Below are 24,337 nucleotides of genomic sequence, written 5' to 3' on the forward strand. Positions count from 1 at the left end.
ACCATGTGTGAATGCAAAGCCTCTGAGGAATCATAATCCTGGCCACAAAACACAAGAAGCGTTTATCAGGAAATGTAATTTATAAAGTAGACACAATCATATTAACATAAACTTAGAGAAGGGGATAAATATATCCCTTCATTAGTTGTATTTGATGTAGTGGCTGTTTTTCATTTCTGAACACAATTTAAAAAAAGGCAGGGGGGCTTCTAATTGTTTGAGCACAAGTTTATTTCACATTGTTACTGGAATTGTTTATAGCAGTCACGAAGTCCATAGCAGAAAATATCCACATATAAGATTGGAGCACTTGACATAACTGTCTGACAGACTTTGCAAGGGCTATTTTTAAGAGAGAAACTTAGTTATGCCCCAGCCTGTCAAGGTCTTCATTTAAGTCAGCAATGATATGGTATGAGGATAGAGTAATAGAGCTGATCAAAAATATCCCAGTGAAACTTTAAAACAAATCAAAAAAACAAAAAAAATATAATTTAGCAATTTGCTAAGTCCAACTATTTTGCTAGACTGAGTCTATTTCAATGAATTTCTGATGGATGGAAGGATTCCAATTGAAATCTGCCTGGTTTACTGCCATCTCTCCTGACCTACTCGTAGGCAGATTTCTGAGCTAGAAGCCTCGCAGCTCAGGAGATGGTATTCCCGGGCTCCCCTTAATCCTGCTTGGTGGGCTCTCGAAGACCTAGGACTTCTACACAGCCCACCAGATTGGCTACTATGGCAGGGAGTGATCCTGGTAGTCCTGGCAGCTGACTAAAAATTACCTAATTCTTTTCAGTTTCACTGCAGCCCCTGCCAAATGGCAACTGTGAAACTGACCAGACTCTTGTTAATTTGACAACATGCATCTGGATCAGTTTCACCACTGCTATTCAGAGGTGGACGGCATGTCCATTTCAGTCAGCAGCTGCCAGAGCTTCCAGATTTCCCGGCTTTGTTGCAACCTTCCCGCCAGGCAGATGGGGAGCACACTGTTTTCAAAACAAAGTACTGTGGGATTTCAGTTCTGCAATTATTTTTTTTTTTAATTTTTGCCTTTGTCCTTACTAGGATGGGAAACAATTTTGAAACCTTGATTTTTTTTCTGGGACAGGAAAACTGTTTCCCACTCAGCCCTATACTGTAGGCTATGTCTACACTAGGAGCTAGGGGGTGTGATTCCCCTGCTTGTGTATATAGTAAAGGTATGGTTTTGCCATGCCAACTACAAACTCGCCTGAAACTGGTGGGTATGTACTCAGAATGACTAAGCCTTGCCTCTGCTGCTGCTACGGCTACTCATGCTATCACAGTTACTCTGCTATTTATACTTGCGCTAACTTAATGACAGCTAGTGCAAGTGTAAATAAGTGTCTTGTGTCCAGTTCTGGGTGCCGCGTTTCACGAAAGATGTGGACAAATTGGAGAAAGTCCAGAGAAGAGCAACAAAAATGATTAAAGGTCTAGAAAACAGGACCTTTGAGGAAAGATTGAAAATATTCAGCTTGTTTAGTCTGGAAAAGAGAAGACATAATAGTTTTAAAATATATAAAAGGAGGTGGGATTAAAATTTGTTCTCCTTAACATCTGAGGACAGGACAAGAAGCAATGGGCTTACATTGAGGCAAGGGCAGTTTATGTTGGAAATTAGGAAAAACTCCCTGTCAGAGTGGTTAAGCACTGGAATAAATTGCCTAGGGAGGTAGTAGGATCTCCAGCATTGAAGCAGGTTAGACAAACATTTGTCAGGGATGCTCCAGATAATACTTAGTCCTGCCATGAGTGCAGGGGACTGGACTAGAAGACCTCTTGAGGCCTTTTCCAGTCCTATGAGTCTATGATTAGATATATCTATTTTTTAATTCTTGCAGTTAAGAGCCATTGGTATTAGGTGCACGAAGGATGGAACAGGCCTGCTACCAGGCAGTGTAGTCTTTAGATAGAGAGAGAGAGAGATGGACTTTCCATCTTTTTCCAAAAAGTGTGCATGTGGTACCACAGTGTTACCTTCATGTGGCATTAATGTAGGTCAATATGGTTTGGATATGTAAACATTTTCTTTTAAATTGTATTACCTTATTATTAGATGGATGTTTAAGGAGCTATCCTAGGATGATTGTAAAGAATAGGTGAGACTCAATGGGATGTAGCTCTTCATACAAGGCTGACCCATTGCTATTTTTTTAAAAGCAGTATGCTGACAAAAGCACAAGAATACTCAGAGACCCAGTTTTAAAGAGCCATATTACAATGGAAACAAAAGTTTTGACAAATAACATTTACATTTAAACGTTTAGCTTCCACAATCCTGGAATCGGAAGTGAAAAGTAATAAATATTACAGGCTCTCTTTTGCCACAAATGAACAATAGTGTATTTTTCTTTTTTAGTAATAATTGTCTGAGACGATCTGGCCATGTGGGTATTCTCATATGCAATGCATTTAAGTCACACTCAAGAGAGAGCCTATACATTTGGCACCTAATGAATTATCTTTATGTAAAGAGAGATTAACTAAGCAGTTAAAAAGTAGTGAAAACAAGACAAACTGGCAACGAGTCTCCGTTCATAAATTGAATCTTTTTCTATAATAGGCAAAATTAAAAAGCCTCCTGGGCTTTGGGAAACTCTCCATTTAGATTTTGAGCCCCTTGGTCTGGGAGTGTTTGGAGGGGTGACGGTGGTCTTGCCTATTACAGACACGCCAAGGTGGAATCCAGAAATCATATGTGGGGTATTTGTTTGGGCCCATCTCTAATTAGAATGCTGTGGTAGCTTAATCATTTTTTTTTCAGAATTTAGATTCTCATTAAAAAAATTAGTTTGCTCCCCTTTATCATGGCGGCACCGTTCAGGTGCTTAGTGAGCAAAGATCAGAGAAGAGATTAGTGAGTCTCACCTCAGCTCATTTCAGACTCTGCCATTGGCTCAGTTTTCCCATTCCTGGGTGCACCAATTCTCCTGTTTCTTAGTGATTTAGCCCTCTGGCCAAATCAAAGTCCATTCCCCCTTCTGGGGATAACAAAGTCCAACAAAACAAAGCAGATGCCCAACACCTTCATGCCGACTCTTCCCCTGTTTGGCCAGGATGTGCAGTGATGGGAGACACAGTTTCTATCCTCAGGGGGCTATCACTTCTCTCCTAGCCCACTGCTAGGCTCAGCAACCTGTCATGCCCCTCCTGGGCTCAGCAGTCCATTTACACTCTTGGTACCTGGCGATAGAAGAGGACTTCCTCCCACCCTCCCTGGAAGTCTCACTCCGGATCCCTAAATCAAGAGCATGTGCCAACTCCCTGCAACCCTCAGTCACATATCCCATCTAGGCTATTTTCTGTGAGAAACACCTTGTTAGGGGTCTTTCCCTTCACCCTCTCCCCTGGTTCTTGTCACGCAGACAGAAAGCAGAAGACCAGAAGTCTAAAGTGCGGGCAATGTGATGTTTATTGGGGTTCGTTCTGGCAGAGTCTGTTTCCCAGTGTTCTGTTCCCAGCTCTGACACCACAGAGCATTTACCCCATGTCCCCCTTCCCAGCTCTGATGCTGCAGAGCCTTGCCTGTGTCCCCATTCCCACCTCCTCCTTCTTAGCAGGCCCAAATACACCTACAATGCATGCCCTTAGTCCCACCCCTTTGGTATCCCATGGGAGGGGTAAGGAGTGAGGTTGTGCTATGGTCAGGGACAGGCATTTCTTTGGTCTTTTAGTGTTTTATACTTTCCCCCAATCCCCCTTTGCCCCTCCCAACTGTTTGCTTGACCTTGCCTTGAGATAAGGGTTGAGGCAATCTTAAAGTGTGTTCATATACTACAGCCCACCATGCCCTATAGCACTTTAACTGCTTTATCTCTTCTCCCTTCCCATTATAACAACAAACCCATCTGGCCAGGCAGAAGCAACACACACAGTGTCTTTTGTTCTTTGTTCAACTTATTAGTATAAGATATAAGAGTATCAAAAGTTCAAACCCCAAATTCTATCCCAGGCTAACAAACAGACCTATCTACTAACACACTAGTTCTCAGGGCCTTCTAATTCCATCTTAAGAGGAATATGGGCTGCTTCTGCCCATCACTGCAAGTAGCCAGACCTTTCTCTCTGGCTGGCATAGAGACCTCTTCCCCTGGTCCCTTCTTATCTTGAACACCCTGCAGTTCTCTCGCCACTGACGAAACAGGCTTCCTTTTATAGGGAGCACTGTCCCTGGACTACCGGCACATGATACCTGGTCACCTGACCCAAACACCAACAGGACTGAGCCTTAAAGTGCCTGCCAATCGTTGGACAGAGATAGACATCAGGGAAGGGGGCATGGAGAGTAGCGTTCCATCTCTGTTCTTTAATTTCAGTACAAAAAAATAGTAGTAATGTATATACAATTTAAATAAATATAAATTGTTTGTATTAAAGCATGTAACATGGTTTGTAATATATGTATGGGAAGAGCCTTAGAAATTATATGCACCCATCAGAAACATCTGCAAAATATACAAATTCCACATCTAGTGGATCAATTCCACTTTTGTCTCAATTTTATGATGGGTAAGACACATGTATGTAAGTGACAGTATTAGATACTTATCAGAAAGCATCAGAGTGATTAATAGGCTAAACTGGGTACGTCATTCCTCCATTTTGGTGACATTAATGTTACAGATGATTAATTAAGTCAGGAATCAAGGCAGGCCCCTTCAAGTGGGTGTCTGTAGTATGGTCTATAGTATGTGTCTGTAGCATGCCCTTGTACAACACTCACATCTAGGATGTGCAAGGCAGAGCACAGATAGTGGGGTAAAAAGAAACTAATGTGTGTGTGAGTCCTCCTTTCTTTTGAAATTAGCACCAATGCACTCATTCATGCTGCTGAGATAGATTCCAGTGCTTTGAAGCTGCCCAGTTGGTTCCTGCAGTGGAAAAGTACACACAGTAAGCAAATAGTGTGCCTAGCTGTGGGGAATCCCATGGAAATATCTTTTTCTCAGCAATAGTAATACATGTAGAAAAGCATGTATGTTATCAGGAAATGCTTATTTGTTGCCTCTAATATAAAGATTGAAATGTAAAAAAAGTAAGTGATGTTTATACACTGTAAAGAATCATAAGTATCATTTTATGCTGGGATTTTCAAAGGAGCCTATGAAGGTTTTGTGCCTAACTCCCATGGGAGTTTGGTGTCTAACTCCCTTAGACATGTTTGGAAATTCCAGGCTATGACATAGGAAAAATAGAACAAATTTAAACTCAATAAGTTCAAGCCAGATGTTTGAAAAGAAGTAGAAACAACTGAGTAACAGATAAATTCGAAAACTGGTGATCATGAAAAAAGACAGTGACAGAAATCAGACACACATCACCAGGAAGGAACGCGATTCACATTATTAATGGTGGCCTTTGGGAAGGTGATATGATTTCTAGACTTGGGCAAAATGTTTATATCTTTCATGGTTTCAGGTTTCATTATAAACTCTTCACTCAGGCCAACTCCTATGAATAGGTTTATGAAGATTTCATCAACATTTCTGTAAACTTTGGCCAATTTAGATCTTGGCATTAAAACAATGTAAAATTTGTGGCTTTGACACAATACCAGGTGAAAGTTGACAACTTTAGTGTAATTTTGATTTCAGATGGCAAGATTCTTTTGAAGCTGAAACTAAAAATAAAACTAAGGCTAGGAAGAGTATGAAGAGATTCCCACATTGACTTGAAACTACAAGAATATTTGCATGAGTCTTCTGAAGAGGAGCTGCTACCAAGATTCACACAACTAGTGATTTCTGCACTAGATTTCTGCATTATATATACTAAAAATGGAGCTGGGGGAAATAGTCAGCAAAACTATTTTTCTCCAAAAAAATGGAGATTTTGGATTGACCAAAACATTTTATGAATTCACAGAATCATTGTAGTTATAAAACATTTCAATCTTTTGGATTCTTTTATCAACATTTTCAAATTGAAACACTGATTTTTAAAAAAAAATCAGAATGACTTTGTGTTTCAAAAAATTTACTTCTATTTCACTACAACAAAATAAAAAAAAATTAAAAGCTTTTAAGCAAAACATTTTGTTTGACCAAAAATGATTCCACCCCCACACTTTTCAAAATGGTAAGTGAACCGAAAATCCCCCTCAGTTGTTCACACAGCTCTACCTTAAAAAACCAACACAACAACAACAAAACAGATGAGACTATAGGCATTATATGCTTAATGCAAATACCCTGAAGTTACCACTAGAGTTGAAATGACGTTTTATTATCTCACAACCCTGATTCTGGTATAATTGTTAACACAACATATTGATTTTTCTGAGCTTTGCAAATAAACAATTCAATTGAGTTGAAAGATATATAATTTTAAAAATAATGACAATTATCTCCTTAATTGAAATCTTTAGCCTAAAGTGTGTTGCTGTACTGATGCTAGCCAGTATTTCTCCACTTAGTTCTATTATCTATTAAACTGTTGGCAATCATTCATTTTTAAAGTTCTAAAGTGTGCTCATAAGCCACATTAAGCACATGTACATATTTTAAAACACAAGAATGCACTTTTTAGAAAATAATCAATATCACTTTAAATAGACTCCCCCAAGAAAAATGCATTTCCACCATCATGTTCACCAAAGAACATCTACAAATGTAGATCAGTTATATAGATACCCAGAGGGATCAATGTTGGGAGCAAATTCCACAGCTGAGGACCTTCTAGCAGAAGTGCCTACCTCCTCCACCCCCTCAAACAAGGAAATCAAGGGTTTTTTTTTTTCTGAAGTAGCCTGAAGATTTAAACCACTACAATGTCAGATAAGAGCCCACATCATGGCCTCCAGTTTGGTGGCTTAAAGGGGACAGAGAAATGTTTTAATAGGGTATCTGAGCAGTCCCTTCATGCACTCTTAGAACATGTGTTATTCTAAATATTAAAGCAACAAGAGCTTTTGTTTACCAATAATCTTATTTTTATGCAAACATTACATAGCAACAAGAGCGGGTAGTAAAAGGCAGCCTACCACCCTGTTCTTGCCACCTGCAGATTGCCTTCCAAAATGGAATTTCCTTTTTTAACTCATGAAAAAATTAATGGCTTGCTTATGCCATTTCATAAAGTGACTTTGAAAATTTGTCCAATGTGAAATTTCAAAGAAAATTTCAAAACATGAAATTTGTCCATATACGAAATCGGGTGACACAAGCCCCTTCCTCCCCTGCCCAAAATAAAAAAAAAATCTTTGCTCAGCTCTGTTGATAGTACCTAGGAACTTTTAAAGAGAATGTAAAAAGGAAGCAAATTAAGTACTTATAAAATGCAAACTTTTTTTTTGTTTGATTGCTAATTTTAAACCTCATTTCCTACCAATATATTCTAAGTGAAGTTGAACAGATGCTGGATAAATTCTGATTTTCTTTATACTGGTTCTACACCAATGAACTCATCATTGATATAAATGAAGTTACTCATTTTAGTCTGACATAAGTGATTTTGGAATCCAGACTACAGTGTGTGATGATCTGCTGAGGTTCCAAGAACTATGAGCCCACATGTTGCCTCTTTCAACCTCAGCAAGTGAGAGCTTTACTGCTGTTAAGCCATGAGTCAGCTCCCTGGACTCTTTAGGACTCTGCAAGACCAAACCTTGCCTAGCAGGTAACAATCAATGACCTCCAAATCCCGAGTTCCTCAGAAACATCTTTCTCTGAAGTGCTCAGCCACTCTTACAAAACCTTGTCAAGTTAGCTGTGTCTTTATGGAGACAGTACACCGCAGCTTATTAAGTTCATGGGGGTTGACAAACCCTCCACTTCAATCAGAGCACTGAGTTGATTTACGGTAAAAGTAAAACACGTTTATTAACAAAAGAACATAGGTTTAAGTGATAGTAACTACAAGGAATAAGGATAGCTTACTGTTAGCTTGATAGATTGTTTACCTTATATGTATATGTGCGTGCCTTCATTGTCTCTGCCTGATGCTTGTCTGACTAGCCTGGTCAATATACATTCCTTTCTTTATGGCAGACTGGGCTTATACTGTGCGTGCCAAACACATTTTAAGATCATTCTAGCACATATCCATAACTCTTTGTACACACCCTATACATGCACCATACAATGAATTTCAGAACCGGTGTTTTACCAGTTAGTATGTGATACCTCACATGACAGCTTTTAGTTACAGATTATGACAGTGTTAAGCGTAATGTGTATGTTAGGCCTGATAAGAGTTACTGACATACAGTAATGAACCACCATTGGACCTCTCTGTCACACAATGATATAAAATTAAATGCACTGTCAATTATTTGGGTGCAGATCCAGGCAGTTGCAAAACAGCTTTTAAAGCTCAATTTAAAATTAAAGAACCTAATAATTTGCTTTTGTCAAAAGCCACCAAATTAAAAAGGCTTTGACTGAAATTATCACTCTATTAACAGGAACAAATTTGGACATTGTTATTTGCTCCTCTCAGCTTTTGCTAGCATTAAACCAATGTAATTTTTTGCGGTAGAATTCAAAACGTATTTACATTAGTTGAATCTTAATTATGTTTTATTAGTTTTTAAAAGGCAATTTTAGACCTAACGTGATTAACATTAGCCATCTATAATCCTCTGAAAGCTAACTGAAAGTTTCTAAACGGTGCCCTCTTTCCATGGCTACTGGGAAGTTTTTTACAACAAAATGAGTGATTTTCAAACACGTTTCCAAAAGCTAAAAGCTGTGCAGATGTGCATGAACAAGTATATTGTTTCAACTTTGATGAAGTAGCCAGCAGAGCTTCATCTGAATGGCATTTGTAATCTGTTTTAGAATCCCCCTTTAAAGAACTCTTATGGAGAACTATTGCCAAGGCTATTTTCATCTGTATCTGCTTATAGAGACTGCCAAGCTAAAAATCTATGTCATCACAGAGAAAAAACAAAAGCCCACTTTCAAGACCTGAGCATTTAAGTTTCAAGACATTTGTAGTTAGCTCTGCAACATGACTTCTTTTCTTGTTGTTGGCTCAAATCTTGAAGTTCTTACTCAGACTTCAAAGTAAGCTCTAAGTAATGAGGTCAGGGTTTAGTCCTTTGTTCCTTCCAAAAAGCATCTAACCAAATCCCACTCCACTCTTGAGATATAACTAACCCTTTTAAAAACGTATTACTGTCATGTATCGGTATTCAAAAAATATTCTTTCACAAGTACCTAAGCAAAATGGTGAAAAATAGAGATGTCATTCTAGAGTAAATACATTTGATCAAAACAGACACTTGAGGAGTGGTTTGCTTCACAACACATGGTATTATTCAACCATTCCATTTAGATCATGGTAACCATTCTACATTTAGTTCAAAATTCTACCCTAACACCCTAACTACAGTTGACATTCTAACTGCACAGAAGGTGTGTTTATTCAGAGTTCAGGTTCCTACATCAAACTTAACTTGGCCAACCTGAGACAAAGGTATATGGTAACAGATTTACTAATATGTATGGGTAGGGTTACCATATGTCCGGATTTTCCCGGACATGTCCGGCTTTTTGGGCCTCAAATCCCCGTCCGGGGGGAAATCCCCAAAAGTCGGACATGTCCGGGAAAATAGGGAGGTAGGGCGTGGCGGGGGCCGGGCCGGGGGCGCGGGCACTTGGCCGGGGACCGGGACCGGGGTCGTGGGGCCGGCGCGGTGCTGAGCCTGGGGCGCAGGCACTTGGCCAGGGGCCGGGGTCGGCGTGGTGCTGGGCCGGCGCGGTGTTGGGCCGGGGGCCGGGCCGGGAGCGCGGGCACTTGGCTGGGGTTCGGCGCGGTGCTCAGCTGGGATCCGGTGCGGTGCTCGGCCAGGGGTGCGGGCACTTGGCCGGGGGCCGGGGCCCCAGCCGGGCGGGAGACACCGGGGCCAGAGCCTCTTGGCCTGGGCCGGCCGGCCGCCGAAGGAAGCCGGTCGGCCAGCGGGGCCGGACTGAGCCGCGCCGTGCCGCGCCGCGCCGCGCTGCACCCCGCCCCAGCTTACCTGCTGCCTCCCTGTTTCAGGCTTCCCGCGAACATTTGATTCGCGGGAAGCAGGGGAGGGGGAGGAGTAGGGGGCGGAGCGTTCAGGGGAGGGGGCAGAGTTGGGGTGGGGCTGGGGGTGGAGTTGGGGCAGAGTTGGGGCGGGGCCGGGGCCCCATGGAGTGTCCTCCTTTTTAAAAATTAAAATATGGTAACCCTGTGTATGGGTACCACTGCCCTCTCCTTGATGGAATCACAGTTGCTCAACTTGTCATTAGACCTATGCTACTAACAATTAAAGAAGATTCTCTTTAATTCAAGCGATAGGGGGGTGTGGAGTTGGAGAAAGAACATGTCTTGGGTGAAGTGTTGATACCAAAGTAACAACTGGCCAAGGGTAAGGAGTGCCATTTCCTCAGGAAAAGGGCATAAGAGGACAACCCTACTCCTGGGAGAGTCAGTAGGGGCCAGGCAGTCACATAAGAAGGGCTTCTTGGGAGTGAGCTGCTTTTGCATTGTGTGCATGTGTATTTCAAACAAAGTATTTCTGGCGACAGTAAAATATTCAAGTTACCAGATTCTATCATGCAGCAGCTCCATGTGCAACACTTGCGTAGATATTAACAAATGGAGTTTGATGCATGTCACACCTGCAGATTAGACCCATACACCGAGTAACACATAATGCAGCATAGGACCTAGGGGTAACAGTGGACGAGAAGCTGGATATGAGTCAACAGTGTGCCCTTGTTGCCAAGAAGGCTAACGGCATTTTGGGCTGTATAAGTAGGGGCATTACCAGCAAATCGAGGGATGTGATCATTCCCCTCTATTCAACATTGGTGAGGCCTCATCTGGAGTACTGTGTCCAGTTTTGGGCCCCACACTACAAGAAGGATGTGGAAAAATTGGAAAGAGTCCAGTGGAGGGCAACAAAAATGATTAGGGGGCTGGAGCACATGACTTATGAGGAGAGGCTGAGGGAACTGGGATTGTTTAGTCTGCAGAAGAGAAGAATGAGGAGGGATTTGATAGTTGCTTTCAACTACCTGAAAGGGGGTTCCAAAGAGGATGGATTTAGACTGTTCTCAGTGGTACCAGATGACAGAACAAGGAGTAATAGTCTCAAGTTGTGGTGGGGGAGGTTTAGGTTGGATATTAGGAAAAACTTTTTCACTAGGAGGGTGGTGAAGCACTGGAATGGGTTACCTAGGGAGGTGGTGGAATCTTCTTCCTTAAAAACCTCTAAGGTCAGGCTTGACAAAGCCCTGGCTGGGATGATTTAGTTGGGAATTGGTCCTGTTTTGAGCAGGAGGTTGGACTAGATGACCTCCTGAGGTTCCTTCCAACCCTGATATTCTGATTCTATATGCACAATATGCCTGAAGTTATAGTGGACGTGGGACCATAAACTCTGACATTTTTTTTTAATCTTTGTTAAGTTAAAAGTTCAAACTTATTATTGCATTAATGATGGTTTTTGCATTAAACAAATCTAACAACGGAGCAATCGTACGGGCAGGGCTAGAGTTGTATGTACTCTAATGCATGCATACATCTGTAACATTACACAGTGAACTTGAAAAATACATGTGATGTGATCTGTAACAGAAAAACCTTAATTGTACATTGGCAGATATATGTATATGAGATCAGCCAAACAGACACTACTGTATGTGCAATTATTAATCTAATTATTGAAATAAATGTAGCTACAATTATTCCAATGTGCACTGTTCCAAATATACGTGTAACTGAGTATACATTTATCTGGAATACTGAGCTTTCTGGGTGTTTATTTTGCTATGGAAAATTAACATATTACTCAAAAGTACACAATTTTTATTCTTCAGACAAATTATTTTCAAATTTTGCAAAATCCACATTATTAGTTTTAACTACATGTATGCCAAGTGTCACATTTTAATACAAAGGTATCCCATAGTTATTCACACAGACAACTTTAAAAAATGACCAAACTGAATTTTACCAAAACTTTCTACATTGAAAAAGAAAAAAAAAAGACTTTGCCACTTTGTGCTTGAAAACAAGCACAAAAGTGTACATCCCACAGAATAAGTTTCATGAAAAGGTTAAGCACCTGGGAATATATGTTTATAATGGAAGCTTTCTTCAATCCTAATTATATCATTATTACCCTAATTCTATAATTACACACTAGTCTCCTATTTATGACTAGTGATCAATATGTATAATTATGCTAATAGTGAATAGAATCCTGAATTATATGTGCATATATTGCATCTTCATATCAGCAGGATAATTACATATGATCATTTTCCTTTCTATAAACTGTGAATAAATATAAATGGTAAAAGGTGAGTGGTTTTAGCCTTTCCATTTTTAATCTATCCCATTTCCAATTATGGATTTACCTGGCAAATCAAATGTAGAGACAGTAATTCACTCCTAGTTTATTATTTCTCTAAATCTGGTTTGACGATATTGCACAATTCCTTATTGGGTTTCTTTGATCATAGATGATGACCTTTAGCCATGATTAGCACTGCAGTCACCTATATTACTGATGTTACTATTTACGTGCCAATATATAGAGAATCCCTGCCCTATGGTGCGTATCAGCTGTAACTTCTGTCCTCACTAGGCAAGGCCTTCTCAATGTTTTTATTTCACAGTTGTTTTCCAAGTATATTATTGTTTTCCTGCTCTATTTCTATGGAGCTAAATGCAATTTTTCTCTGTGTCTTGGAATCAGTGTATCCCTTTTTCATCTCCTAAGGAGTCAAAAGATTGAAACAAATGTTATGTCCTTTCTTTTTTTCATTTCATATTTGTTCAGAGACAATGATAAGTTTCACTTTTCTCAAAATTTCATGCCAAGAAACCAGTACATTCTTCAGCTGTCTGAGACATGCTTGTGTTAATGTTTCACCTTTTATCGCAAAAATGAATGAGGATCTCTGCTGTTGCTCCACTACGACTTTCATCTTCAGATATCTTTTGTTCTGCTTCAAGATATTCAACAACACTCTGCTGAATCTCCTTTGTTAGAGGTTTTTCTCTTTAGGTCCACTCTGAATGGGTTGAGAGATCAGTTGACTTGCACAACTCCATCTTCTTTCACTTTATCTTCATCTCCTTTTTACATCATGTCATTTGTTTGCTTAATCATATTGCTTTCTCTCTTATTAAATGTTCTGCCAGCTTTCTCTTCTGAGGAAGAATCATTATCATTTGTCAACATATATCACTTTTCAGATCTGGTCCTTGTGAGGGTTCCTTCCCACACACCCATACATTTGGGCTCTTTAGACTGTAATACTCTTAAAATCATAGAACCATAATTAATCCTGGCAATCTTCCTGACATTCAGCAATAGTCTAGCTCCAACCTTACTAATATCTTCATATTGTACTTCAAATAGCACAGATTTGTAAATTGGAATTAAGTCCAAATTGGCCTTAGCCTATCTACAATGGGCAAAATTCACTACTGATGTCAGTGGAGGTTTTGTCTGAGAGAGATCCAAAATTTCCTGTTAGAAACTGTCTGGTTTTTAAAATCTACTAGTTGGAAGATTCTATAGCTCATCTCCTGTCACATGGCCTGATCAAAAACACTGATATCTATAAGAGCCTTTCCATTGACTACAATGGATTTTGAATAGAGCCTTTAGTCATTCATCCCATAGTCTATTTTTAAAGTCTTTTATAGTAGGATGCTTACTGAAGTGGTCTAATATCACTTCTCTTTGCTGCATATACCTTCAGAAATGCTGTGAACTACATTTTTCACAGATTAGAGGAAAGTAATTGAATCTGAGACTATAAATTCAAACTTTCTATACCTGGTGATGAAAAATTAACTAAACCTATTGGTTCTGGAGTTTTGTCTTCCAACTATCAGCTTTTCTTCTCCTGAAATTAGCAAATCTCCTACAATTGATGAACTAATAATCTCCCATCTCTTTCATAATCTATGAGTCCTATGACAGAATCTGTTTGAAAATTTGTGGTAAAAAAATGATTGTGTTCATAAACTGGTTTCTATGGATCACTATATTTTGAAATCTGGAAAGACCCATCCCATGTACCTGAACTTCTCAAGTCAAATATCGGAAAATAGTGTTTAACCCAGCAATACTTTGCTAATTCATCTCTTTATTTTATAAATGTGCATGCTGTACAGTAATATGTAAAAAATCCTTTCAGCATTAGAAGCTTACCTACTAGAGCCAAAGGTACTGTTGATATTTGTGCTTTTGCAAATAAAATGCTGAACAACGGGCTGTGAAATGGAGCTCAGAGTCATCTTATTGAGGCTGATGAAGCCTATCTGATCTTTGCTAAAAGCTTTAGCGTTGATACCAGTAAAAAGGACCTGCAAGAAGATTTGCCTGAAGAGTTATCCGTATGCCCACCACGTTTATTTCTTTAGTAACTGCCTCACAGAGGAATGTTATTTTGAATGTGAAGCAGATAAGGAGGGTTGATTTTACAACAGATAAGAATACATTTATTTTCTGATACTGTAAAAACTACAAAACCATGTTATCGAAGATGCATGTCGTTAAAAATGTATTTATGGAAATTGAGCTTTTTTTCCTTCTCTACCCTGCACCCCGGGTTAAGGATTCAAACTTGTGTAAGAACTTATTGAATTCACATATACTTCAGAGACTATTTCTTCAGTGGTGAAGGACTTTCTCTGATGCCCTGAATGTGAAAAAAGGTGCTGCAAATCCCCCAGGAATCCAATACTTTGTTTTTCTATTCATGTTACACTAGGAACCCTTGACATCGTAAACATTTGTATGAATCAAGGCTAGGCCCATACCAAGACACGGCATAGGAGCCCCCTTGAACCTGGGGTGAATGGTGAGGCATATTCAAAATCCAGATCTGAAAACTGAAGTTTCCAGCATGAGCCACTAAATGAGATTAGCATTATGGCACTTCAGTCACATATGAGAATGGGTTGATGTCTTTCTCTGGAAGGGATTTACGTAACTTCATTTTTTTTATCCTTTTTATCCTTGCCCTGTGCTTCCAGTAATGTTATTGTTTATATATATTATATATATTTCACTGCAATTAATATGTAAAAAAATTATATTGCATTCCTTTCTTTCACTCACTGAGGGCTTTCAAAAAGCACTATGGGGAACCATATTTGAACATCTCTCGCAAAGGTGGGGATGGGGTCGCTCTCAAGGCTGCCCAGCCCTGACTCCCAGTGTCCAGGAATACTCCTCCTGCTGCAGCACAGCACCCATCTCAAAACCTCCTTCTTTCAAAATGCAAGAGCAGGCTCAATTCACAGGATGTCACATCTCAGGGACTCTGCAGTGTCCTGAGGGCTAATTTCGGTCATTAATAGTTCTGATTTGTTACACATTATTCATTCAGTTTCTTACTTTCTGAAAATGTCTAAATCAGAAACCATGTGCTCTGCTACTATTTACTTTCATTTTGTCCTCTACATTTTGTCACTTAGCTAAGAAATCAGTTCTCTTCCCCTAGTGATATTCATTTAGACAGAGCCCACACCATGGCTGGAATGGAGACAAACTTATTTTTCTTTTATCCAGATGTTGATGTTTTAATAGATGGGCATCGTTTTGTGGTAACAGGGTGATAACTAATTTACTTACTTGTTTTTAAAATGACTACAGACTCTGAATTCCATTTCACATTTGGGAATGAATACATCATTTTGTGTTAACATGTGAATGGAGATGGTTTTTAAATGAAGGCTGAATTACAATATGTGCAATGCAACCGGATTGGACATATGTTTTATTTTTAGTGCTCCAATAACACCAATCTTAGATATTCTGGTAGCACATCAGGAAAAAGGTCCCCTTGTTATTTTAAATCAATATTTTATTGAACAAATTTTAGAAAGAACAAATAGAAACAAGTGTTCAAGATACCTATGGGTACACTTCTGTGCTGCTACAACAAATTGTTGCCTGGTATTATTTAATATAATCTATTTATGGTTGCCTCTACAATGCACTAGCTATTTTCCAAACAGAAAGCAAAATGCAGTCTGTGCTCTGAAGATCCCATACATTATAAATAAATCATAACAATTCATCAAGAAAAAAAGAGTATTCACACTATGTATTAATCAGACTGGAAGCAAAAGCACTGATTACCAGGTCAAAGAACACTACAATTAAAAGTAACTGATGTGATTTGGGGTTTTTGTCTGTACCGCTTCTGAACTAAGTATCAGAGGGGTAGCTGTGTTAGTCTGTATCCACACAAACAACGAGGAGTCTGGTGGCACCTTAAAGAATAATAGATTTCTTTGGGCATAGGCTTTTGTGGGTAAAAATCCCACTTCTTCAGATGCAAGCTTCTGCAAGATGCTTGCATCTGAAGAAGTGGGTTTTTTACCCACAAAAGCCTATGCCCAAAGAAATCTGTTAGCCTTTAAGGTGCCACCAGACTCCTCGTTGCACTTCTGAACTGTGAATGATTTTATGGAATTGTATTATGAAATTACTGTGATATGGGGAAACCATGAGTTAGCAGGGTTCTGTCATGTCTCTGCTGGGCCAGGACAATGCTGAATGATCAGTACTCGATAATGGTCTATTCAAAGTAAAACACCTTGGGACAATAGGTTTGCTCCAGCTGGGAGAAGACACGTCCTTCTCTTGTTGAAGGAAGAGGGGTTTGGAAGCAATGGAAAGTTACCAGAAGGCAGAACAAAAGAAGCAGGTGACACCAGCAAGAGTCTATTATGGGAATCACAGGGCAGAACTGGGAGAGAGTCATTTTGCACCAGATTAAGATGATGGAGGCTGCTGCAGGAGCAGGGTAGGCAATGAGGCCGAGGACCCTGCCTGCTTGCCTGACAGAACACAGATGATTCCCCAATGGTCCCCCAGAAGGATGAGCTAGTGAGGGGCATTGCATTTAGAATGGCTTATTGTTTTGTACGAACTATACTCTCTTTTGCTTTACATGATTAAGGATAAAAGAGCATAAAGAGGTTAAACTGGACAAAGTGCACATATGTTGACTGCTTTATAACTGCTGAGTGTGCCTGAGAGAGCTAAAATGTAAATAGAAGCTTCATGTCTTTGAGGTGGAGTTTGGAGAAAGAGGTATGTTTAAGTACTGGGGAGTCTGAAGGGTCAATGCTGCACCCAGAAGGGGTAAGCCACTAGAGACTGGGTTCCACACCTGGTGGGGGGTGCCAGATAGAAGGTCTGTACCCTGAGAGTGTGCTATGTACCCCAACACTGAGTCAGTGGCTGGAATCTGTTCATGATCCAGAAATTTAGCACACCCTGGGGAATCTAGAACACAGGCTTGGATTCCCCTCACAGCAATCTTAGTGGGTAGCTGCAAGGGAGCACTCGTGAGGATCTGTGACGTGTATTCCCAACTCATTAGATCCAATAACAGGAGAAATAAATAAGAAAAACATTAAGGGACATAAGTGAGGGGAAGGAAAAGAAGAATACTGTGGCCCTGATTGACAGGTTTTTTAAATCTGCTTTTTGCCAGCCTCCCTGTGCAAAACAAGACAAACCAAGAGGTTCCAGCTCCCCAGGCAATTCCCCAGCATGAAGGAATCTGATAATTATCTAGACCTTCTATGAGAGCTCCTATGCTTTTGAATACCCTGCTCCTGGCACTCAGGGCAAGGGCCATTCCAAAGAGAACAGGGGTGGGGCTAGCTGCCACAGCATCAGCCAATTTCCAGCTGCTGGAATGGTCCCTGCAGTCTGCTCTGTTTTATGCTGGTGACCTGGACAGTTCCTCACCAGCCTGTGATCAGGAAAACATAAAGATGGCTTTAAATGCCACATTTGCCCTCTCTCTCTGGCCTTCTGCTGTGTTCAGCTCAACCTGAATAGACAATCTGGCCCTTTATATTGCAGGAAACTGCAGGTTCTCCAAGTATCACAGAAACAAAGCTAGAGAAGTGACATACTGATTCAGTTTAATTTTACGGTCCTGATCCAGTTGTTCCTACTTACACAAGTAGTCCCTTTGAAATCAAAGGTAATCTGCATGTGAGTAAAGTTACAGGGTCTTTAATATATGATAAAAATAGAATTTGGAAAGTACGTCTGAGGACTAATCTCTGCATTCAGTTACACTAATCTAACATTTTGGAATTACTCTTGATATACACCAGTGTGAGAGCAGACTGTGGCTCCATGTCAGCAGAGAATTGCCATATTCAGTGACACTCCTGAATCCTATCCATCTATGTATAAAGAATTCCTATTTTGCCACTTGGCAGAATGCACTGATTCCGGATATTTGGGGTTATTTAATTTTCCCAAATTTTGACAATAAGCTGTTGGGTTTCCAGTTATGAGCACAAATCTATTTTGGATCATTGGAGATGTTTATTACAACATTATTGATGTGTGTAGCTGAAGTCCATACTTACATACAATTGACATAATAAAAGATGAAAACCATTGAAGGGGCCAATTATGTGTGACTCTGAAAATCATTAACATTAGCTAACAGATTTACTGACGTGTAAAATGACTTAAATCAGGTAGTAATGGCAAATTTGATAGGATGTTGCATGAGAAATGCCATTCTGTAATTCAGTCTGCAACTTGTTTATTTGGTGTCAAATATTAGATTTTAGTATTAACAATGTACACATGAATTTACAATACAAACTTCATTAGTGAAGTGACAAAACACCACTACAGTACACGTTACCCCCCATCTCCCTGCAGACTATTAAGAAGGGAGTTGGACTATGGGTTAAGAGTGATTTGGTAGATAACAATGGACTGTCCCTTTTTGTGTTTAAAATGTACAGTATCATAGGGCAGGAGCCTCTGAATTATTATTATTTTACAAATACAAATAAATAAAAATAATTAAATAATTCCTCCTGTTGCCAAGGCCACTTCTCCAATCTACAGTCTAGAAAAAAATATTGTCTTTAAATTAATAAAATAATGTATTTAGACCCTAATCCTCCCAACATATACAGACTTAACTTAATGCAAGCAAACAATCCCAATTACATTACAAACACAAATGTTTGCAGGACTGGGGCCTTCAATGGGGATGCAAGTCTTCAAAAATCTGGGCTAGAAAAAAAAAAAAACCTCACAGGAAAAGGGTTTGTTTCATGTTTGAATTGAATAACAATTAGAGATTGTCAAATAGCAGGCTCAAATAGAATTATTTAATCAAAGTTTATTGATCAGAGATTAACACAGCAAGAATAGATCCATCACCACTCTTAGTGTAAGGTAAAGAGCTGGTCTCTGTGGATATGTCTACACTGCAATTACACGCCTGTGGCTGGCCTGTGCCAGCTGACATGGGCTAGTGGGACTCAGGCTAAGGGGCTGTTTACTTACAGTGAAGACGTTCAGGTTTGTGTTGCAGCCCAAACTCTGGAATCCTTACAGGTCCTAGAGCCAGGGCTCCAGCCCAAGCCCAAACACCTATGTCACAATTAAACAGCACCTTAGTTCAAGCTCCACTAGCCTAAGACAGCTGGCACAGGCCAGCTGTGGGTGTCTAATTGCAGCGTAGAGACACCTTGTCTCTCTCTTCTTTATAACTGGTGGGATGCTGACAGTCTGCACTCCCAAACTAACTTCCCAAGCCTTTGTCCTTGTATAGCGTGTTAGATAAAGAAACTTTTTGGAGGGAAAAGTACTTTCCCATGATTAATTTACCACGTGTACTGTTTTCCTAATTAATGATGGAATTTCTTCTATGTCCTCAGTTTACCTGATTGATGAGCGAAAGGGAATCTCTAAACCAGTCATTATTAACAGTTGTGACAACCGACAGTTCTTAATGAATTAAAAACAGTTTTCAATGGGTCATTATTTCATCCGTTGCAGAACCCATCTTCAACAAAAAGCATCCCTCATCAATTACCCAGTATCCCTTTTCTATCACTTAGTTTTGTTTATAACATACTTTTGTAGACACTTTTTGTTACTTTAAAGGGTCTTTTCCCTGGAGACTTGGATTCCAACAGACCTGGAGATGCTGAGGATAGTTAGATACAATTGGCTTTGGCAACAGGAGGAATTATTTAATTATTTTTATTTATTTGTATTTGTAAAACACTCAATCACATGAAATTCCTCAATACAAGTCACATACGGGTTAAGAACTACACTTTAGGCTTTAGAATACAGACACACTCTTGCTAACATTGAGAAGATTCTGGGAGAATAGTTAATAGGCCAATTAATTTAATATAGAAGGAAAAGATGACTAAAAAGGTTAATATTTACAAACATGATAGATTTCCTGTCTTTCGCCTTCTAGCCAGGCGAGAAACACCATGGCAACAGCTCCTCTCTTATGGGAATTTGGCACTTATACTTCTGGTTCCAGAGCACAAGATACAAAAAGAAAAGTTATATACATTTTAAAATATGAAATATTTTTAGTCCAGGTCCTGTTCACAATTTGGCTACAGGTTGTGCCAATTCTTAAGTATGAGTGGTTTTCTGCAGCAGCCATTCTCTGACAATGGGCTTTTCAAAAGTGCTCAGTGTTAGTCCAACTCTGCTCCCCCTGAAATCAATACAACTATCTAAGGGTTCTCTGTTGCTCTGGCCCATTCCTAGTATAAAATGAATGATCCTGACATTTGGCTGGTGTGTGGATCTCAGTACGAGGAATACAGGTTGAACAGAAAGGCTATAATGTTCATCAATACTTTTATTATGAATTTCAAATTGACTGTATTTCATGAAAAATACGGAGGCCCTGCAGTGGCCAGAATAACCTCTTATTTTAAGGTTTTATACTGCTGCCCATCATGGTAATATCTGAGCATGTGCCACACAAAATAGGAATGCCACCACAACCTCAAAGACACCGTGAAGCTACTGTCTTAAAGGTTAAGATGCACAGCTCTACATTTCCCACACCAGGGGAGCTGGCAGGTGGAAAATGAACCCCTACGGGTGGTGCAGCACACACACAGCCTCTGCTTGCCTGGAAATTCCAGCTCTTGGTGCTCATTTTATTTATTATTTGTATTGCAGTAGCACCTCGGAGACCCAGTCATGGACTAGGACCCCATTGAGTGAGGTGCTGTTCAAATGTAGAACAAAGAGGAAAATCTCTGTCCCAGAGAATTCACAGTCTAAGAAACCATCTTGGGGTGAGGTGGCTCAAACAAATCCTTATTCTTTTACAGATCACATTTTGAGATGTATGAACTTGGCTTCTTGTATGTTATATGATTTATAACAGATGTGACTGGTCAAATACATCCAATTACCTAAAGTAGTATGATAAGGAAAACAAATACAATAGCAAAAAGCAGTGAACCACTATTAATACATGCTAATATTAGGCATTTCATCAGGCAGTGGTAGGGTGACCAGACATCCTGATTTTATAGGGACAGTCCCGATTTTGGGGTCTTTTTCTAATATAGGCTCCTATTACCCCCCCCACCCCCGTCCCGATTTTTTACATTTGCTGTCTGGTCATCCTAGGCAGTGGTGAGCTGTAAACAAATATATGTATGGATTCAGATTCATACATTCCAAGGCCAGAAGGGACTATTGTGATAATCAAGCCTGAGTTCCTGCTTAACAAAGGCCATAGAATTTCCCCAAAATATGTCCTAGAACAGATCTTTTGTAAAAAAATATCAATATAAGGCCGGAAGGGACATTGAAGGTCACCTAGCCCAGCCCCCTGTGCTGAGGCAAGATCAATTGTGCATATGCCTCCCTGACAGCTATTTGTCTAACCTGTTCTTAAAACCCTTAAATGATGGGGATGCCACAACCTCCCTTGCAATACTATCACAGTGCTAAACTATCCTTATAGTTAGAAAGTTTTTCCTAATATCTGACCTAAGTATCCCTTGCTGCAGTTTAAGCCACTTACTACTTGTTCTACCTTCAGTGGATGTACAGAACAGTTTATCACCGTCCTCTTTATAACAGCCTTTAAGCTATTTGAAAACAATGATCAGCCCCCACCTCCCCCCCCCCCCGTCCCAGCCAGTCGTCTTTTCTCAAGACTAAACATGCCCATTTTTTTAAACCTTTCCCCCTAGATCAAGTTTTCTAAACCTTTTAGCATTTTTGTAGTTCTCCTCTGGACTCTCCCCAGTTTGTTCACATCTTTCCCAAAGTGCATCACCCAGAACTGGGCACAATACTCCAGCTGAGGCCTCACCAGTTCCAAGAAGAGTGGGACAATTAGCTGCCATGTTTTACATACAACACTCCTGAATGACATTCACCTTTTTTTGCAAGTGCATCACATGGTTCCCTAGTTTGCTTCTGAGAATGTCTTGTGGAGCTGAGTTAAAAGCCTTATTAAAATCAACATATACCATGTCCACTGCTTCCCCCATCCACAGTAGCCCTGTCAAAGAAATCAGGTTGGTTTGGCAATGATCTGTTTTTGACAAATCCGTGTCGGCTATTACTTATTACTCTGCTTATACTGATTGGTCTATAATTCTCTTGTTCCCCTTTTAAAGGTAAGTCCTATGTTTGCCCTTCTCCAGTACTTTGCGGCCTTACCAATCCTCCATGAGGTTTTGAAGATAAATTTCTAATGGTTCCAAGATTGAGTCTGCTAGTTTTTAAGTACCTCAGAATACATTTTATCAGGCCCTGCCAATTTGAATACATCTAATTTATCTAAATATTCTTTAACTTATTCTTTCACCAGTCAGGCTTCTGTTCTTTCCCCTTTTACCACAAAAGTCTCTCTCAAGATATTTTTGACATTACCTGCTTTGGGCAGAAATGCCCACAAACAATCTCTTGTGATCTGGCATTTCGCTCTGGTTGGAACTAAACGGGATGGAGAACAGGGATACCCATAGTAAGCTTATTTTAAATAAGGTTTGGTCCAATTGGGAGCAAAATTAATGGTTGTCTCTTATTCACAAGTACTGGTGCTCATTCTTTGGAACAATGCGCCAGATCTTCAGATATGACGGAGGGATACAACGCATACGTCAGATGTGCGCGTGTGTGTGTAGGTGCGTGTGTGGCATGAAATTCACCTTTGCGCTCTCCCAGCCCCACATGTCCTAAATGCAGTCCCAATCCCCAGTCATAAATTACACGGTCAGCAAACAGCTTCAAGGCACCAAAACCATAGCTGGCGATTAGCAGCAGTGAGGGTCAACCAAGCCTTACTCACTTTTCTCCAGCTGTTGCTCTTTTATGGGAGATGGGTTAATATCAAAACCTTTATGCTGGCTCTACACTGTAGGAAGATTCCCACTTAGATTTGGGTTAACCCTCCCCCTCCCCCAGGGCAAAATACGCTGGTTTATGGCCAGGATCCTTGAGCACAATGACACAAAGCTGCTGCAGCATAACATGCCCAGGGCTGGCTCCAGGCACCAGCCTGGCAAGCAAGTGCTTGGGGCGGCTGCTCAGGAGAGGGGCGGCACGTCCAGCTATTCGATGGCAATTCGGCGGACGGTCCCTCACTCCCGCTCGGAGCGAAGGACCTTCCGCCGAATTGCCGCCGCAGATCGCGATCGCGGCTTTTTTTTTTTTTTTTTTTTTTTGGGCTGCTTGGGGCGGCCAAAACCCTGGAGCCAGCCCTGAACATGCCTAATGGATAAATTATTAGAAATGGATATTCAATGCTAGTTCTTGAAATGCTCACATAAAACAATGACAGACTATTTCATTTGTGTGTAATGCTTTATTGGGTTTGCTTATAGCAGTTACAGAAGACATTTTATGAGTGGATAGAACTTCTGGCACCTACCCAGACAGGTCACCATGAGCTGGATAATGTGACAATCTGTTATCATTAGCTCGGTTGGAAAGGTTCTGAAGACACTAGAGAGAATTAAATGACCTGGAAAACTCAGTCTATGGAAAAGTCTATTGTACTCATCTCCGTTATTTCCATCTCTACGCATCACTGGGATGGTGGAGCAGCATGATTTGTAGTGGTGAAAAATATAAAAGGTCATTTGTCAGTTTTCCTTTTAGCCAGGACAAACCACTGGAGGTTTGCTAATCTTCCCCACAGAATGTCTCGTTCTCTGAAGATTCTTCCATGCACTTAATATGTTAATCTTTGAAAAATCATCACGTTTGGAAGAAAGTGAAGAGCTCTCTATTTAAATAGCTAGCAAATGGTGTTTCTATTTCTGTCCTTCAGTGTTATGACTACCAGTATTTCCAGCTGTCTACAATAGTAATGTACAATAAAATACACTACATATCTAAGTTTAGAAACTGTTTTTTGCTAAATATTGTGATTATTTTCCTTTGAATTTTTAAGGCAAGGGAAGTTTCAAAACAAGAGCATTCGCCTATTGAACCTAACTACTGTCCCCTGCAGTTTGCAGCAGCTAATATAGAGGGAGGCTGTTAAAAGGAACTGACATACAG

At 40.1% G+C, this 24,337-nt stretch overlaps 1 protein-coding gene across 6 annotated transcripts in view; it reads right to left on the minus strand.

Moving 5' to 3' along the window:
* Nucleotides 1-24,337, minus strand: part of CNTN5 (contactin 5) — a 1,008,853-nt gene that overhangs the window by 708,934 nt on the left and 275,582 nt on the right. The window lies entirely within an intron of this gene.

Source organism: Chrysemys picta, chromosome 1 (genome assembly GCF_011386835.1).
Source record: "Chrysemys picta bellii isolate R12L10 chromosome 1, ASM1138683v2, whole genome shotgun sequence".
Classification (NCBI taxonomy): domain Eukaryota; kingdom Metazoa; phylum Chordata; order Testudines; family Emydidae; genus Chrysemys; species Chrysemys picta.